Source organism: Leucoraja erinacea, chromosome 1, assembly GCF_028641065.1.
Source record: "Leucoraja erinacea ecotype New England chromosome 1, Leri_hhj_1, whole genome shotgun sequence".
Taxonomy (NCBI): Eukaryota; Metazoa; Chordata; class Chondrichthyes; order Rajiformes; family Rajidae; genus Leucoraja; species Leucoraja erinaceus.
In genome coordinates this window covers 95,671,237-95,690,389 of record NC_073377.1, presented here as the reverse complement: position 1 = coordinate 95,690,389, position 19,153 = coordinate 95,671,237, and the positions used below count along the sequence as shown (strand labels likewise).

The 19,153-nt window shown below is 45.5% G+C and overlaps 1 protein-coding gene across 7 annotated transcripts in view; it reads left to right on the top strand.

Moving 5' to 3' along the window:
• The window catches only part of shroom3 (shroom family member 3), a 426,943-nt gene that overhangs the window by 331,957 nt on the left and 75,833 nt on the right, over positions 1–19,153 (top strand). Inside the window, exon 1 of one of the 7 annotated variants that reach the window (XM_055639600.1) lies at positions 992–1,691. The exons of the other annotated variants lie outside the window; for them this stretch is intronic. The gene's annotated coding sequence lies outside the window, so the exon portion shown is untranslated. Of the gene's footprint in view, positions 1–991; positions 1,692–19,153 lie in introns of those variants that run through there. 7 annotated transcript variants of the gene reach the window in all.

Here is a 19,153-nt window from a genome sequence, read left to right as displayed (position 1 = left end):
ATGGATTGATCTACACTAGCCAGCATGACCCCATTCCAGATGGCGCCCAGTGCTGTATTAACTGATGTCTAGATGTGGAAATGCTGCCTCTGACTTGGAAAAACAGCAAAACTCAACCATTGTTGAAACCTCAGATGAGTGCGTGTATGTTGTAACAGGATCAGGCTTGGGTAAGATGCTCTCAGCAGTTCAACAACAAAAACACTCATTGTTTTGCGTGCGGAATGACCAGTTGAGAAAGGTAATGGAAGACATCAACCACCCAGTTATTTGTGGCACAGCACGAATCATGAAAGTTACTGATTAAAACGGCAATTGTCCCTGAATATCAGTGCAGGAATTGGCTTGAACTTTCCCGAACGTGTCTTCTGCCACATTTCTGTCTGTAATCCACCTTTCCGTATGAATCCACTTTTCTTCATATGGAAAACAACCTGTGTAAGGAACTTTCTCCAAGTCATTCTCCTGAACCTCAGTGGGAAGTTTCAGTGAAGTATCAACAGCGGTGGGAATTCCTTTTTATTTCATTTAATCTGCCATTTTAATCAACTGCTATTTTCATGTCTTGAATATATATGAGAGTTACGTCTTCATGACATATTAGAGTTTACTTTCCCCTCAAGAGATTGCCCAGAAACAATCACTGCATTGGAAGTACCGCCACTTTAGCACATGAATTTCTTCTAAGTGGATGTCAGAAATTCCAAGTGTTGCTGGACCTTCAAGGCAACAGTATTATTGCCGTGTGTGGGTTTTCCCTCGGTGTTCCGCTTTTATTTCCTCCCACATTACAAAGATGCACAGGTTTGTAGGTTGATTGGCTTCAGTAAATTTGTAAACTGTCCCTAGCGTGTAGGATAGTGCTAATGTACGGGGTGATCCTTGGTCAGCATGGACGCGATGGGCCGCAGAGGCCTGTTTCCGTGCTGTATCTCTAAACTCTAAAGATGAAAACTATCAGTCATGAAAGCTGATAATCTGCCCGGTTGCTTTTCTTCGTTACAATATGCTGGGATTGGGAGTTTTTCTGTTTGGTGCTCGCTCAGCAGTTCACTGATAAGCATCTTTACTTCAGCTCTTAAAATCTATCCCGTCTTCGTGGACCTCAAGAAATGCTCTGATAGATAAGCAATATTGAGTAAACAGAGTATCCATGGTGCTTTATTTCAGGAGGACTGTGTCTCACTACTTGAACATGTTTTTCAAGCAACAGAGGGTTTCAGGTTGATTGTAATGCAAATATAGCCTGGGAGCTCACGGCCAATCAGACGTGCTTGTCTCTATGATTACCTGATGTAGGAGGAGGGGCATATCATAGGAGCGGCTGGAGAGAAGTCTCACATTGCAGCTCTGCCATTCTCTGCAGCATTCATTTCAATTACGAGTGCTTTCTCTACCACGGCAATATTCCTTTCAGTGCTCCTTTCTGAAACTGTTATCAATGACAGATGTCTGCCTGCAGTGGTTCCTAGTGTTACCCGCTGAGCCATAACTGGCGGCATCGTGAGCGTTATCTGTTGTTACAGATATTCTTTGAGGAACCTTTCTGAAGAACCGCTCCGATCACTCAGCCTCCAGCACTAAAGCTATATCCAAGTCTACAGAGACACCATGGCTGAATCTCCTTTGGAACATTAATATTACCACCTTGCCTCAGGACTGAAATCAGCTCGTTTACCCACAATAGAAAGGTAAGTTTAGAAACTACCCACATATTGATCAAAGGTAATTTTTGTTCAAATACTTGCTTTCATGCTGGTTATGTTAGACTGTCCTGTAAGCACTTGAAAGGGCTGGACACTCAAGGGCTCTGAGCTCTTTCCACAAAGTGATTGGAAAGTGAGGTGTGAAAAAAAAGTACAAAGTAAAGAGGCAACATTGAAGGTTTAAATTTCAGGCATACAGAGATTATTAAAACATCTGTTTGTGTTAAAATATCACAGGGTTTATATATTATCACTTCTAAAAAGACTTAGCATTTCTGATTTACATGACATTGTTCAGAATACTTTGTTGTATCTGTACTACATTCCTGTAGCATCTGACTCATCTTAAATGCCATTAATAAGGTGTGTATATAGAATTCTAGAAAATCATGGGTTGGAAAGAGGCCATTCTTCCCATGTAGGGCTTTCCCACATCCCAGCTTTTGAACCATATCCTTGTGTTGGTTACGGCAAGTATTTATTATACCTGTACCAAGGGTTTCTGCCATCTCTTAAGGCAGTGATTTCTGGACCCACATCACTCTTTGAATGAAGAAAACATTCCACCCTTCAAAATATCCTACTTATCCTAATTATGTCCTCTAGATGTTGATCTCACCATTAACGATACTAGATAAGCTCTGCTTTATTGAAAGATTTAAGGAGATGGAGCCTCTATTGGTGGTTATTGCTTTGTGGTCTCATTAAATAATCTGACTCTTCTTCATTCATCCTGCCCTCGATGTCCCCCATAATCCAAATTTTCCTGTTCTTTTCCGCTTTCCTAAGCACCATTATCTCAATTCAGAATAATGAACAAAGACGTCCTGCATGGTCGTGTATGGGAACGCAAACAGCCCTGACTCTAGCATTCATTGACACAAACTTTATTAAAGTAGCAATAGATTTTCCTCCTATTAATATCGTGCACCTGTTTCAGTTGGTGGGTTGCTTGGTTTCACCAAAAGGGGAAAAGTCCCTTGAGATCAGCTAACTTAGCATTGGCTGTAAAATAAACCTGGGTTGTTGCTGTATTGTTTATAAAATACTGGGTGGGCGTAAAGATGGTTCTTTTCAAATTAAGTTGTTTTGGAAACTTGTTGTTTACATCATCAAATGGAATTCAATCATATGTTGATTCGGCTTCCGTTTGTTTCTATAAAGAAGGCACTTAATCCCAGAGGCTCATGATGTCATCCGTACCTGGGATATAGTTACAGCACCATACCTGTCTCCAGCCAACTGCTGATTTCTACCATGACGTGCAAGCTCTAATTGGTACTAATGGAAGATACTGGAACCAGCAGAAATTAAATGATCATTTTCACTTACATAACATTGATGTGATGGTTTAAAGGAAAGCGTACTTAGTGACCCTTGCCTTGGTTTACCTGTTCTTTTGGTCTGTAAATTGACCAAATAAATTTATGATGAAATTGTTCACTTAGCAATGAGCTGTTTATAAAGCAACAACTTGCCTGCTTGCGGAACTCAGCGGATCAGGTAGCATCTGTGGAATGGTTGATGTTTTGGTATGGAATTATGCGTCAGGATCTGAAATAGTCCTGACTGTCAGCCCATTGATTCCTCCAGCAGATTATTAGTTGTTCCAGATTCCAGCATCTGCAGTCCCTTGTGCAGGGCTGCCAACATTGAGTGAGAGTTGAGAGTGAGAAATTGCGAGGGAGCGTAGTGACCAAGGGGTGGAGGATCCCCTCTCCCATGGTAGGGAGCTTTCACATTTTTCAGCTTGAAATTGTGCAATCTGGTGCATCCTGTAGTGAGTCTTTTAACTTACACTTGAATGCAACATTTATGCTTTAAATTGGATTAGGTATGAATACGGTTAGGCTAAATTACATTCCTAATTACATTCCACAGTAGAGCCAGGCTCTGATCAACAGGTGCAGCACATGAATGACTATATTCATGAATGGAAATCAGATTATAATTCATGCTGTTATGCATATATATAGAGAAAAAAAACAGAGAAACAAGGCAAGAGACGGACTTCCATCATTGTTCTGCACAAAAAAAAAAAATCAACCTTACCCATTGACTATAGAAACAAGATGAAAATAATGCCACATATTCAATCGTATATGGTTCAATTAAATTAAGATATATATGTAAAACATATATGGAAACAGACCCTTCAACCCACCATGTCGACACGAACCAACAATCTATCATACACCAGTTCCATCCTACACGCCAGGGACAATTTACAGAAGCCAATTATTTATTATTGACATCTATACAATGAAAATGTACAAACGATGTGAGAATGAAATGGAGATAAATTTTAGACTGAAATTCCAGATACTTTGAAATGGTCTTTCCCGTCCTTCCCCTTTGATGTTTAAAAACAGCAAAGCAACAGTTGTGATTGAACAGCAGCTACATTTCAGCAGAAACAATAATTTTCATCAAGTAATTGTGTGTGAACGTAATGATCTGTGCGGGATGGGTAGTGTATTTTAACAAGAGTAAAGCACAGTGGGCTGCTGAGATAAGATTGAAAATAAATGTAGGATTATCATTTGAATGTGCTCTTTGTGTTCACTGTAGCTGAGTATGTGTGTTCCTGGGCCATCCAATTGTAACATCTTTCCCAATTTGCAGTATGTTAATGACAGTCAGGAATTAGCTGTGAGGCATTGGCTAATATGAGCATTACTATTTTTTTTTAAATTAACATTTCATGCTCGGCTGGTCAGCACAGTGGCACATCGCACAGAGTTGCTGCCTAGCAGTACCAGAGACCTGGGTTCAATCCTGACTATTGGAGCTGTCAGTATGGAGTTTGTACGTTCTCCCTGTGACCTGCATGGGTTTTCTCTGGGAGGCTCCGGTTTCCTCCTGCACTCTAAAGACGTACAGGTGCGTAGGTAAATTGGCTTGGTACAATTGTAAATTGTTCCTAGTGTGTGTAGAATAGTGTTAGAGATAAGTTTTTTTGCCTTCCATCACAGCGATGTGATGGATGTTTGTGTAAATTGTGTTGTGTCTCGGGTCTTTTTCGTTTTGTAATGTATGGCTGCAGCAACGACATTTCGTTTGGACCTCAACGGGATCCAAATGACAAATAAATTGTATTGTGTATTGTGTAGTGTGCAAGGATCGCTGGTTGGCGCGGACCCGTTGGGCCAAAGTGCTTGATTCCACGCTGTGTCTTTAAACAACTAAACTAAACTCTGATGAGAGCGTTCCTCTTGCCACCTATCGAGATTGAGCTCTGTTTCCAAATCCCAAAAGTAAATGTGTATGTGTTTCAGTCTCTCTGTCAGCAACTATAAGGCAAGCTGATGATTCATGTATTGACCTTTTCCACATCAGCTTGCCCAGATGACACCCTATCCCTGCCTTGCCTGGCAGGCACTTGTTGCTGGTTTGTTAGGTCCTCACCTGGATGTTGATGGTTGCCCTAATAGCATTTGACCCTTGTGTGAAGGCATCGTTTCATCTGCACTAGATTTCTTGCCATTTACAACGTATAATCCAGCCTCATTTTGTTTCTTTTGAGGAGTTACACTTGATAGAAGTCAGGAAAGAAGGGGCATAATGTGGTAGTATATCCAAGTTATGCTCCCTTTCAGATATTGTATTATTTTTTCTGATTAGAGAAATACATGTATTTTTGTGAATTCATGTATTTCCCCAAAACGTCATTATTTGTTTCTGACAATTCTTTCTACCCTTGTGCAAAATGGCAATTTAGGTGATTTATTTGGGGGGTCGGAGGGATGGCGATTTGGATGACACTGCATGTATTTTTCCTGTGTGGTTTACTTTTCCATTTAGGAGTCTGAACTAACACAAACCAGACTTTACAGCAGATTTCCTCTCCCAAAGGATATTAGGAACCAGATGTTTTTTTAATGACAATCCAATGGTTTGTCGTCACCAATTGCCCAGTGGCTAATTTGTTAAATCTCACAGCCATCGTGGTGAGATGTGAACTTGGATCCCCGGGTGATTGTTTAACCAATTACTGTCCCCACCTCATGCCCTTCAGTATTCCCATCTCATGTTGGCCACTTGAAAGCAGCGCAGGTTTGCATTTCTGGAGGCACAAGAGACTGCAGATGCCAGAAACGGAAGCAAAAAACAAACTGCTTGAGAAGCTCAGTGAGTCATGTCGCATCTAACGAGGGGACCAAACGAGGGGACCTAAGGAGGGGACCTAAGGAGGGGACCTAAGGAGGGGATCTAACGAGGGGATCTAACGAGGGGACCTAACGAGGGGACCTAACGAGGAGCCAACAGTTTTAGTCGAAACTGGTCAACTGAAGTGAAAGAGGGGCCAGTATAAAGAGGTGAGGGTGTGGGGGCATAAGCTGACAAGCGATAGGCGGATTCTGGTGAGGAGGGGTGGATTGGATGAAGTCAGGTAGGACACAGAGGGGCAGAGACAGTAACAGAGGCTGGCACATGTTTGGTGGAGGTAAGAAGGGGCTGCAGATGGTGGAATCTGCACCAATAGGGCAAGGAAGGTAGGACCACATGAGGGGGATATAATTCCATTCCCTATCAGAAAGGTCTTGGGTCTCTCCATTTACTTCTGGACCATAGATTGAACCAGTTTTCTGGTACTAATGCTTTTTTCCACTTGGCCGAACATCCACTTGTCCAAAACAACCTCTTTGGATTCCTCCCGCTTTCTACAAACCAATGGCATAGCCATGGACACTCGCATGGGGCCCAGCTATGCCTATCTTTTCATTGGCCTTATAGAACAGTTGTTGTTCCAAGCCTACTCTGACATTGTTGTTTCAAGCCTACTCACCAACTCATTCTCTGCTACAAGGACAACTGTATCGGGGCTGCCTCCTGCACCAATGGAGAACACGGCAACTTCATCAGCTTCATCACTAACTTCCACCCTGCCCCCATATTCACTTGAACCATCTCTGACACTTCTCTACCATCTCATGATCTTTCTGTATCCATCTCAGAACACAAACTATTCATTGACATTTACTACAAAACTATTGACATCCACAGCTACCTAGATTACATCTCTTCCCATCCTGTCTCTTGTAAGGATGCCACCCCCTTCTCTCAATTTCTACGCCTCTGCTGCATTTGTTCTTGATCATCCATCGATCCCGCCCCCTTCCTCTCCACACCTATACCCCTTACTCCCCATGCACTACTCCCTGAAAGGGTAGGTGGTGCAATACCTGTCCACACACCCTATCACTCACCACCATCCAGACACCCAATCAGCCTTTCCAATTAACGCAGTGATTCACTTGCACCTCCTCACTCTCTGTCACCTCGTCTACATTACTGAGGCCAAATACAGTCAGTGATTCCCAACCTGGGGCCACATGGCAAATTTCAGGGGGGCCACAGAAAAATGATGGTATTTAGGGGGCCACAGGTTCAATGAAGGGGGCCACAGAGCCACCTAAATTTCAGTTCTAATAAATTTAAATCTATGTAGTTGAAATATTTTTGATGTTTGTGGAATAGAATAAAAAAGAATATATGTGCAATTAACCATATAACCATATAACAATTACAGCACGGAAACAGGCCATCTCGGCCCTACAAGTCCATGCCGAACGATTAATAGATACTGATATTTTTATGGAAGGTATTATAATATTGAAGTACTTTTTTTCCACTAATAATGTCAGGAGGGGCCACAGAAAAATTAAAAGATCCCAAGGGGGACATGATCTAAAAAAGGTTGGGAACCACTAGTCTACGGGACTGCTTTGCCAAGTACCTGGGCTCTGTCCATCCACCTAAGGCCATCTGCAGCTCCCGTTGGCTAGTCATTGCAATTCTCCTCCCCATTCCACACCACTCAGCCTCTTCCACTGCCAAGGTAGCTGGAGAAACAACACCTCATACTCTGCCTCAACAGTGTTTAACCCGATGGCCTGAATATTGAATTATCTCATTTCAGGCAACCTGCCTCTCGATCTCTCCCTCCTTATTTACCCAGGCACACCGCACATCCTCTTAATCCCCACAAACGCCCTGCCCCCTCTCACCCAGCTGCTTCCCCTCCCACTCCATCTGCCCCACACCCACACACTTCACCCATCGGCTCCCCTCTCCTCTCTGTTCCCATCTGCCCGACACCCTTCCCTTATTTCTTCCCTCAATCCACCTTCCATTCCCATCGGGTTCTATCCACCTGTCGTGTCCGAGCCTGTGTCACTATCTCCACCCCTCTGCCCCCATCTGACTCCATGCACCAATCCACCCCTCCTTACTTAGATCCACCTACCACTCGCCAGCTCTTTCTCCACTCACCCTCACCTCTTTACCTGTGACCTAAGACTTTTGCCTCCATCACAGTGAGGAGATGCTGGGTGGACTCACTGTGGTGGATGTTAATATGTGTTTATTGTTGTTTTATTGTTGTTTTATTGTATGGTATTATATGTATGACTGCTGCAATTTCGTTCAGACTTCGGTCTGAATGACAATAAAAGGCTATCTATCTATCTATCTATATCTTTATCTATATCTTTAGGAGATTGAGGGGGGATCTTATAGAAACTTACAAAATTCTTAAGGGGTTGGACAGGCTAGATGCAGGAAGATTGTTCCCGATGTTGGGGAAGTCCAGAACAAGAGGTCACTGTTTAAGGATAAGGGGGAAATCTTTTAGGACCGACATGAGAAAAACATTTTTCACACATAGAGTGGTGAATCTCTGGAATTCTCTGCCACAGAAGGTAGTTGAGGCCAGTTCATTGGCTATATTTAAGAGGGAGTTAGATGTGGCCCTTGTGGCTAAAGGGATCAGGGGGTATGGAGAGAAGGCAGGTACAAGATACTGTTGGATGATCAGCCATGATCATATTGAATGGCGGTGCAGGCTCGAAGGGCCGAATGGCCTACTCCTGCACCTATTTTCTATGTTTCTACGTTTCTATGTTTATACTGGCTATCTCTACTTGCATTCTTTCAGTCTCAATGAAGCGTCTCGACCCGAGACATTTACTATCCGTTTCCCTCAGCTGTCTGATCCACCCAGTTCCTCTAGGTGTTCAAGAAGGAACTGCAGCTGCTGGAAAATCGAAGGTACACAAAAATGGCTGGAGAAACTCAGCGGGTGCAGCAGCATTTATGGAGCGAAGGAAATAGGCAACGTTTCGGGCCGAAACCCTTCTTCAGACTGATAGGAACTGATAGACAGTTCCTCTAGGTTTTCATTTTGTTGGTTTTATATCTGACTGGTAAATTATTCCTCAGTCATTTGGACTAACTTGGCCTTTACTTCCCCAGCTGTTGGGATGACAACCTGTACTTTGAATATCACCCTTTCCAGCTCCTGCCCATATCACTCAGCTAAGAACCTTAATAATCTTCAACAAAGTTAATTATTGTAGCTTGTCCTTTGAATGCTGCCAATAAATAGCTTTTCTTCACCTGTGTCCATCCCTGGGATGAAAAGGCAGATAATCTTCATTGAAGTTAGTGGAGTAGTGAAGTTAACCAGCCTAATATTCAAATGTTACATCTCCAATGAATAGACAGGTACATGGATCGGGCAGGTTTAGAGGGATATGGGCCAAATGCAGGCATGTGGGAAGAGTGTAGATGAGACACGTTGGCCGGTGTGGGCAAGTTGGGCCAAAGAGCCAGTTTCCACGCTGTATGACTATAATGGTTCTGGTAGATTATTTACAGGTGAAAATGGCATCTCCAGCATGGGAACATGCTTTCATGGCAATATTTGATAATAAACGTGTCAGTTTGAGGTCCAAGATCCATCTGACAGACCTACATAGGTCAGACAGACTGCTGCATTGCCAGACCTGCAGTCTTTTGATGGGACTAAATGAGGTCCCATCAGCTCACTGTAGAGGGTGTGAAAGATTCAATTCAATATTCAATTCAATATTCAATTCAATATTTATTACATGTCATTTGAACCTCAGTGAGGCTCGAACGAAACTCCGTTTCCACAGCCATACAAACAAAGACAATATCCTACAGACATACACACAATTCAATTTACAAAAACATCCATATCAGTGAACCCACTGTGATGGAAGGCAAAGTCTTTTCTCTCCCCTGTTCTTCATTTCTCTCCCGATGTCGAAGCCCCAGGCAGGCGATGGTGAGTCCCACGGCCATTTTAGGCCGCGCCGGGCGATGTACGGCCCAGCTCCCGGTCTAAATGTCACAATGTTGGAGCCCCTGGCGGGCGTTGGAATGTCCCACGGCCATGAAGCCGCGCCGGGCGATGTATGGCCCCGCTCTGGGTCGTTACAACCCCGCGACACGGGCTGGAGAAGTCGCGTTGCGGGAGCTCCGGAAAGCGGTCTCTCCACCTGGACCCGTGAGCTCCCTATGTCCCAGTCCACCGGACCTGCGGCTGGAGCCTCCGAGCTACGTGGTTGGGCCGCAGCAGCGAGTCACCACTGCTCCCCACGCCCCGATGCCAGCCAGCTCCACGATGGTAAGTCCGCAGCTCCGCAGGCTCCGTGGTTTACAAGATTAATTCCTGCAATGAGGGGATTGACATATGAGGAAAGGTTAAGTAGGCTGGAACTCTACTCTTTGGAGTTTAGAAGAATGAGAGGCGATCTCATTGAAACATATAAGATCGTGAGGGGCCTTGATCGGGTGGATGCACCGAGGATGTTCCCAATGATCGGGGAAACTAGAACTAGGGGACATAGTTGCAGAATAAGGGGGGGCTCTTTTAAAACTGAGATGAGGAAGAACTTCTTCACCCAGAGGGTGGTTAATTTATGGAATTCACTGCCCCAGGGAGCAGTGGAAGCAGAAACTTTAAATATATTTAAGACTAAAATAGATGTTTTTTTAGCTGCCAAGGGGATAAGGGGCTACGGGGAGAGGGCAGGGATATGGACCTAGGTATGGTTAGTATAGTAAGACCTGAGTGATCTCCTGGACAAGTGTCGATCGCCTAGATTGGGGTCGGAGAGGAATTTCCCGGTTTTTTTTCCCGAATTGGACCTGGGTTTTTATCCGGTTTTTTGCCTCCCCCAGGAGATCACGAGGTTCTTGGGGTGGAGAGGGGTGATAGCGGTATAAAGGGGAGGGTGGTGTCTTGTGTTCTGTGTCTTGTGTCTACTGTTTGTGGGTAAGTGTGTCTGTTTAGTGTTCAGCCATGAGCGAATGGCGGTGCGGGCTCGATGGACCTGGTGGTCTGCTCTCGCACCTACTTTCTATGTCTATGTTTCTATGTGACTGGAGCCCCCGGGTCGTTCAGGCTGGAGGCCGCTCCACGGCGCTAGGCCCCAACGACAACGGAGACCTGACAGGGAAAAGGTCGGGTCTCACGTACAGGGAAGAGATTTTAAAAAGTTTCCCCCTTCCCCCCTCTTCCCCACCCCCCACATATACACTGTTAAAAACACTATTTAAAAACACACAAACAGCTACATTTAACTAGACAAAAAATAAAAAAAAGACAGACAGGCTGTAGGGGCCGCTGCAACACAGAGTCGCGCCACCACCAAGATCAAGTCTATATCAGCAGTTCATGGAGGAGCAGGGAAGTCAATGTATTAAAACATATTATCTGATTATGATCCCATTCATGTTTGTAGAACCTCTAGCTGTGCAACATTCTCTACCACGTTTCCTACATCATAACTGTAACTACGTTTCATGAGCACTTTATTGACTCGAAAGTACTATTTGGGAAGTCTGCAGTAAAATATTTATTTCTAAGAAGTAGAAACGAGGAACTGTGTAGATGGTGGTTTACCAAGGAAGGATACAAAATGCTGAAGTAACTCAGCGGGTCAGGCAGCATCTCTGGAGAACGTGGATAGGTGATGTTTTGGGTCAAGACTCGAGTTTGAGTCTAAAGAAGGGTCTCAACCTGAAACGTTACCTATCCATGTTCTCCAGAGATGTTGCTTCACCCACTGAGTTACTCCAGCATTTTTCTTTCCAAGTGCTGTTCTGAGGCAGAGTATGAATCTATAACCTCAAAACCAAGGCAGACTGGTGGGATTCTCCATATTGTATGCTTCATATCCATGCTTTCCATTTGAGTGTCTTTTAGTGACTCGCCACCAGATGTGGAGAATCAATAAAAGTATTCTGTTAAGGAATTTGGTCTAAACAGTGATGGTGCATGGAGTGTCCATTCCTGCAGTTGGGTGACAATATTGTGTGCCTTTCATTGCCCAATCCAACAGACCCTAGGGGGTTCTGAATGTAATCACAGTGTATTCACTCCCCTCTATTTAGTGCTGTTTGTCAGGTGGTCACAAAGCATTTTGGTGACCTGATACATCAGTCAATTATGCCGGCAGTCGCCGAAAAAAATCGCCAAGTGGGACAGGCCCTTTAGGATGAGAATTGATACTGGAATGTCACCCAGGCTGGGCAGGAGTCTTCTCTGTGCACTAGTAAAGGGCCTGTCCCACTTGGTGATTTTTTTCGGCTGCCGACTGCCGACATCATTGACTGACGTAGCAGGTCACCGAAAAAGTTGCGGTGTGATGCGGCGTGATGACGTGTGGACGTATCTCCTCAAGTGTCGCAACATTTTTTTTTGTCGCCGCTGGATTTTGAAATGTTCAAAATCTTTCAGCGACCCTGTTACGTCAGTCAATGACGCCGGCAGTTGCCGAAAAAATTGCCAAGTGGGACAGGCCTTTTAATCTTTTTTTTCCTGCCTATTTCAATTCTCATTGCTCCAACCAATATTGATACTCTTTGTCGAAATGTATTCAAGACATCGTTCTAGCGAGTGAGCTGGGCAATTACGTTTGTCTTAGACAACAGACAATAGGTGCAGGAGGAGGCCATTCGGCCCTTCGAGCCAGCACCGCCATTCAATGTGATCATGGCTGATCATCCCCAATCAGTACCCCGTTCCTGCCTTCTCCCCATATCCCCTGGCTCCGCTATTTTTAAGAGCCCTATCTAGCTCTCTCTTGAAAGCATCCAGAGAACCTGCCTCCACTGCCCTCTGAGGCAGAGAATTCCACAGACTCGCCACTCTCTGTGAGAAAAAGTGTTTCCTCGTCTCCATTCTAAATGGCTTACTCCCTATTGTTAAACACCTCAGTCTTTCATCCCCCACTGCAGAGAGCCAGTGTGTGTCACTGTTACAGGGAAAGAACAGTCCCAGCCAGAGGCGTGATCTTCACTGTAACAATTGGAGGCGGTGTGCAGGGAGCAGCACCAACCTCACCCAACCAGAGAAACTGTGGAGCCCTCTCTTATTGAATTCATCTTATGCTTGCTTCACCATGGCACGCAAGCTGTGATCCTAGCCTGTGGGTTCACCCCAAGGCCAATCTGGTGGGAAAAGGCTACATTGTTATGGGCCTGAAAAACCGCGACTGGTTGGCGACAGTCAGAGTGGAACACGCACGCACGCACACACGCACACGCACACACACATCGCTCACCAGCCCACTTTGCAGGCGGGGGACAGGGCAAGCGGGGGGAGCACTGTCTGAGTGAAATTCACACGGTGCAAAGCCAATGTGATACAGACACACACCGCGATGAACAGGAAGGTTGGCGCTGTAATTAAGACGGCTAAAGCACAGTGTACGGGAAGTGTCACGTAGGTCCTTTAAAAGAGGGGGAGAGAGAGGAGGGGGGGGAAAGGGGGAGAAGGAGTGGCGACAACTTTTAAGAAGCCAGAGATACACGGCTGTGAAGCTCGGCGGACATTAACATTACCGGTCAATTATCCTTGGTTCTGAAAACTACTGCTTACATTTGTTTTCCCCAATGCGCCAATGAAATTCACCGGTCAGCACCGGCAACAACCTACCAGAACCTACGACAACTTCAACCTCCTGGCAACCCACTACCACTGCAGCTACTGCACGAGAATTCTCGCTACTCTCCATGGCAACTTCAGTCTGGTCGCCGCTAATTTTTCAACACGTTGAAAAATTTGCGGTGACCATAACGAAGCCGTGACTCGTTCCCAGAATGCGGGAACTCCTCGCGACCATGAAGGCGACTACCCGGCAACCACCCGCGAACATGTGGCGACCGCATAGTCTCCTGCTGTCGCCTAAAAAGTCGCCTAGGTGGGACAGGCTCATTAGCGTGTTACTGTTTTCAATCTCTCTTGCCACTGAGCTGCACCTAATGTTCAACAGTTTCCCATGGGAGTGGAGCTGATCTTTAGAACAAATGGAAAACTGTTCAACCTACGGTGACTGCACTCCAGAACCCAGTCACGCAATCCTCAGTCAACCTGCAATATGTAGACGGCGCTTGAATTTGCAAATGTTTGGAGCCGTGCTCCGGGCTAACATCAACTGTTTACAGAAGCAAATAAGAGGACTCCCACATGTAAAATATCCACATTAATGAAACTTCTCCACTTCTGGCCCTCCTATACAACACTGTCCTTCGACAAATGCAAGTCCATAGAAATCGTGGACCACTTCTCATATGTCAAGACGCAGCTCTCCTTGCAGAGAAGATGAAATTCACCATTTTATTAGTGTAGCCTTTGGTCAGTTGAGGCAAAAGGTAGGTATGTTACAATACTTACCTTCAGCGGTGCTGCAATTCTGCCACTGGCCGTGTGCGCAATTTTGGCGTGTTTGGGGGGGAGCGGGATTAAAACGCGGCTTCTTTCCGTCCTGGTCCTGGATTATATTTGTTGGAGTGCAAGATGTTGCTAAAGAATCGTTCCAACGGCCGTTCTGTGTGTTTTTTAAAAAAAATTGCCCGACAAGTTAATCGCTGGAGTGATTTTAAAATCAGCTTCTGAAGCTGTCAATGCCGACAACGGGGCCAGATTTTATGTAGGGGACAGGTAAAAGAAAGTTGTTTATTTTTATGTATAAAAGTGTTCCTTAAGATGCATTTAATTCACATTTTAAGTTGCGAAACGGTGATTTTTTCCCCCGAAGAACCGGCAATGTATTTGCTGCCGATATGGGGTCTAAAATCACCGCATCCTGAATGTTCCAAATGGTCGCGTTCCAGAAAATCCCACAGGCAAGTTGATTTAAATGGCCATTAATTTAAAGGTATTAAACATTAAATTCCTTCCATTTGGCTTATAAACCCATGACAATGAGATTTAAAAATTATGTTATATTCTGAATTCTTGTGTGAATGTTATTTGGACACTTAGGCTATTTAAAAATGTTAATCTATTTTTTAAGAAATGGATAAATGTTTAGATCTAGTAATTGAATTTTGTAATTAGCTACAATTAGGTAACTAACTAATTATATGCTTTAATTTCAAGTAATCTAAGTAAGATTGTTTCATATTTGTTTCAGAATGCTTCAATCTATAATAACTGAAAATTTATTTCAGTTCTCTTAAATTTTAAGAAAGTTATGGGCTTTTAAATGTTCTCGATCACAGCTGTTGCGTTAAGTCAATGAAAAAGCAATAGGGAACAAGATGCCAATTTCCGAATATGAAAATGGCTACAACTTTTTTAATACTGAAGATATGAAAGTAAATTAGGTGTCACATTAAACTTATTTTTATGCTTTATCTGATGGGATAAATTAAAGACTTGATTTTTTAAATCTCAAAATTTTGTAACATTGCTACAAAAGGTATTTCAAAATTAAGAACCAAGACCTGGCCCAAAACCCAGGGTAAACCAGTCAGCGGTGATCTCTACAAAGAGCTGCACCTCAACGGACTGGAAAGATAGCACCAACATTGCCTGGAAAATGTCCAAATTCACTCGAAGAATAAGCAAACCAATAGTCATTGTCTTCTCCCAGGAAAACATCTCCAATATTGAGATCCCAGCGACATTCCATTTGCTCCTTTGGGCAGAGCACCACATCTGACATCAGACTCTCGAGCTCAGTGCTTCTGGGTTGCCTTGTTAATATCCCTGTACAAGATTCACTCCAAATGGGGTGGGTAGATTGTAAGATGGCGCTCCCCTTCCACTGTATTAATAAGGCATCTGCGTGCCAGAGGTTAAGGGCAATGTGCTAATTCAGCGTGCCACTCAGGTCTTCACGTAAACCAATTTACACCGTAGCTACCAACTTCTGTTTGTGTTCTGTTTACGTGATGCCAGGTACATTTCTGCCAGTAAATTATTGGAGGTTCGTTCCTGTGAGTGTGCACGCACTGGCCTGACTAGCAGGTGGGTCATGTTACAAGGATATACAAACACCTGATGTGGGTTTTGCCTTCGGGAATGAGAGTCGGTGCACGGAATGCGACCTCCACTGGGCTGTGGTGTACACAGCATGAGCCGTGCCTTGCAGGACAAAGCTGCCCTGAGAAATACAGACTGTTGCACTTTGTTCTGCAGTTTCAAAAATAAGTTTTAGCTTTCAGTCAACTTCAGGTAAAGCCGGATTACCTGGATGATGTTGAGATGGAACTTGCCTTATACTAACATTAATCCCACTGAGTCTACAAGCATTAGCTCCAGTTTATTATCTGCACACTAAGCACTGAGGAAGATTCAAAGAAGCACTAGCACAGATAACACCCGAGCTAGAAGAATCAATTTATCTTGAAAGGGGGCTGTGATAAAGGTATTCCAAATCATAAAAGGGTATGGTCACAAAGAAAAATAATCCCTCTTTTAGAGAGTGGTTAGTATGAAAAACGTTATACTTGAAGGTTTATTCGAAACGCAGAGCTTAGAACCATTTAAGGTAAAACTAGAATACACATGAAGAAGAAAGAAGTAGCAAGTTATTCTAGTATTCCGAGTTAAAAAAGGTGGAACAAAGTTTATGTAGAGTGTAGGTAGATACAAAATGCCAGAGTAACTCAGCAGGACAGGAGAGAAGGAATGGCGATGTTTCAGGTTGAAACCCTTGTTCAGTGTAAAGTGTAACGGGCTTGTCCCACGAGCATGCGACTGCATGCGGCAAGCGCGACCTAACGTGGTCGCTTGAGCCGTACGGCCTCGCGCAGCCGGTCCCACTTCGTTCCCCGGAGCCGTATGGAGTTGTGCGGAGCTGGTCCCGACATCACGCGGGGCTCCGAAAAACTGGCTGTGTTCAAAGATTCCACGCGGCAACGGCCTGCTGACCCGCACCCGCCTCGACGCCGTAGGCACCGCCTTGACGGGCGTGCGCAGCATCTCGACGCCTTACGCAGCATCTCTTGACGCCGTACGTCACGCGCGAACTTCCCGCGGACTTCGCTCGAACTTCACGTCACTCGACCTCCGCGCGGCCCCCCGCTTCTGGTTTGGTCGCGCTCGCCGCATGCAGGCGCATGCTGGTGGGACCGGCCCTGTACGGGGATAACTGGACCTCCGCGCGGCCCCCGCTTCCGGTTTGGTCCCGTTTGCCGCATGCAGGTTGCATGCTCGTGGGACAGGCCCTTAAGTCCTTGTGTAGCCCAGTTAGATGGAATTACTTGTTTCTGTGCTACATGCTATCGACATTTTATTAGTCCAATCACTGAGAATATCTAATGATGAAGAAATGTTCCCGCCAGCCAAAAAATTGAGGAACGGTGGCGCAGTGGTAGAGTTGCTGCCAAGTGCCAGAGACCCGGGGTAGATCCTGACTCCAGGTGCTGCCTGTACGGAGTTTGTACGTTCTCTGTGTGCAGGGTTCACTGATCGGCACAGGCTTGGTGGGCCGAAGGAGCTGCTTCTGCGACATCTCTAAAACTGATGATACAAAAGTGGGCGGTTTTGCATATAGTGAAGATGGTTGTGAAAAATTGTACCAGGATTTGGCCAGGTGGGCTGAGGAATGGTTGATGGAATACAGAGAAATGTGAGGTGTTGCATTTTGGAAAGTCTAACATGGGCAAGACCTACAGTGAATGGTTGGTCTCTGGGGAGTGTTGTACTGCAGAGGGATCTAGGAGTACAGGTGCATGGTTCCTTGAAGGTGGAGTCGCAAGTTGATAGGGTGGCCTTCATCAGTCAGAGTTATAGAAGTTGTGAGGTCATGTTGCAGTTGTATAAGACGTTGGAGAGGCCACATTTAGAGTATTGTGTTCAGTTTTGGGCACCATGTTATAGGGAGGATGTTGTCAAGCTGGAAAAGGTGCAGAGAAGGTTTACGAGGATGTTGCCAGGACTGGAAGGTGTGAGCTATAGGGAGAGAGTGAGCAGTGCAGGAGGATGAGGGGTGATCTTATAGAGGTATATAAAATCATGAGAGGAATAGATCAGTTAGATGGATTGAGACCCCTGCTGTAGGTGAAAATCGAGGACCAGAGGACATAGGTTTAATAGGAAAAGGTTTAATAGGAATCTGAGGGGTAACTATTTGACACAAAGGGTGGTGGGTGTATGGAATGAGCTGCCAGACGAGGTAGTTGAGACTGGGACTATTCCAACTTTAAAAAACAATTGGACAGGTAAATGGGCGGGACAGGTTTGGAGGGATATGGACCAAATGATGGCAGGTGGGAGTGGTGTACCTGGGACATGTTGGCCGGTGTGGGCAAGTTGGGCCGAAGGACCTGTTTTCACGCTGTATCACTCAATAACTCTATAACTAATACTATAAAAGTAAAATATCATTTATTATTAGGATCTGGTGCGACTGGCAGTTCCTGCTTATTTCTACATATCCCGATAGGTGAATTGTTTGGTAGCTTCAGGAGATTAGAATGAATTGCACATTGGTCAGGTGTCTCATTAGATGCACAGGAGGCTGCAGGCGCTAGGATCTTGAACAAAAATCAAACTGCTGGAAGAACTCAGCAGGTCAGACAGCATTGTTTTCCTTCCACGGATGCTGCCTGATTCATTGAATTCCTCTAGCAGTCACAAGGTCGGTGGGGGCATTGTAAGCCGGAAGCCCTGCTAGCAGCATTAATTTTTTTTCTAATTTTGTTTTTGGTTTTTTTTAGTGTGTTTTTAATGTTTCTCTGTGTGTCTTGTGTGGGGGGTGGTGTGCAGGGGTAAGAGGGAAACCTGCTTCGGTCGCCTCCTCCACGGAGAGGCGACTTTTTCCATGTTACCTCACCCGTGGCCTAACATCGAGGATCGGTGCGGCCTTTCCCGGAGACGCGGCAGGGCTTCAGCTGCGGGCGTAGTGTGGACTCTCGTCGGGGAGCCTGCGGCAGCCTGAAGCCGGGGTCTGCAGAGCTCCAGCCAGCGCGGCGTCCTGGGCCTGGGATCCCTTGTTGGGGACCCAGGAGGAGAAGAGCTCCAACCACCAGCCCGCGGCCAATTTCTACCGCGGGCGCGGTGGGAACTTACCATCCCCAGGCGCGGCGGGAACTTACCATCACCGGGCGCGGTGGGGACTTATCGGTGACCGGCGGGGTCCCTTGCCGGGGACCCCTGGAGGGGAGCTCCGACCGCCGGCCCTGCGTCTGCGGTGCTTCCGGCTGCAACGCAGCAGGGACTTTAGATCTTCGACCGCCGGCCTGCGGCCTACACCAACCTGAAGCCGAGGTATCCGGGGGGGAGGCACCGATTCAGGACTTACCTGGACTTTACCTTGTCTACTCATCTGGACGCCCGCAGCGATGGCTGCGGCGGGTTGAGGTCCCGACCACGGGGGAAAATGGAGGAGGACTGG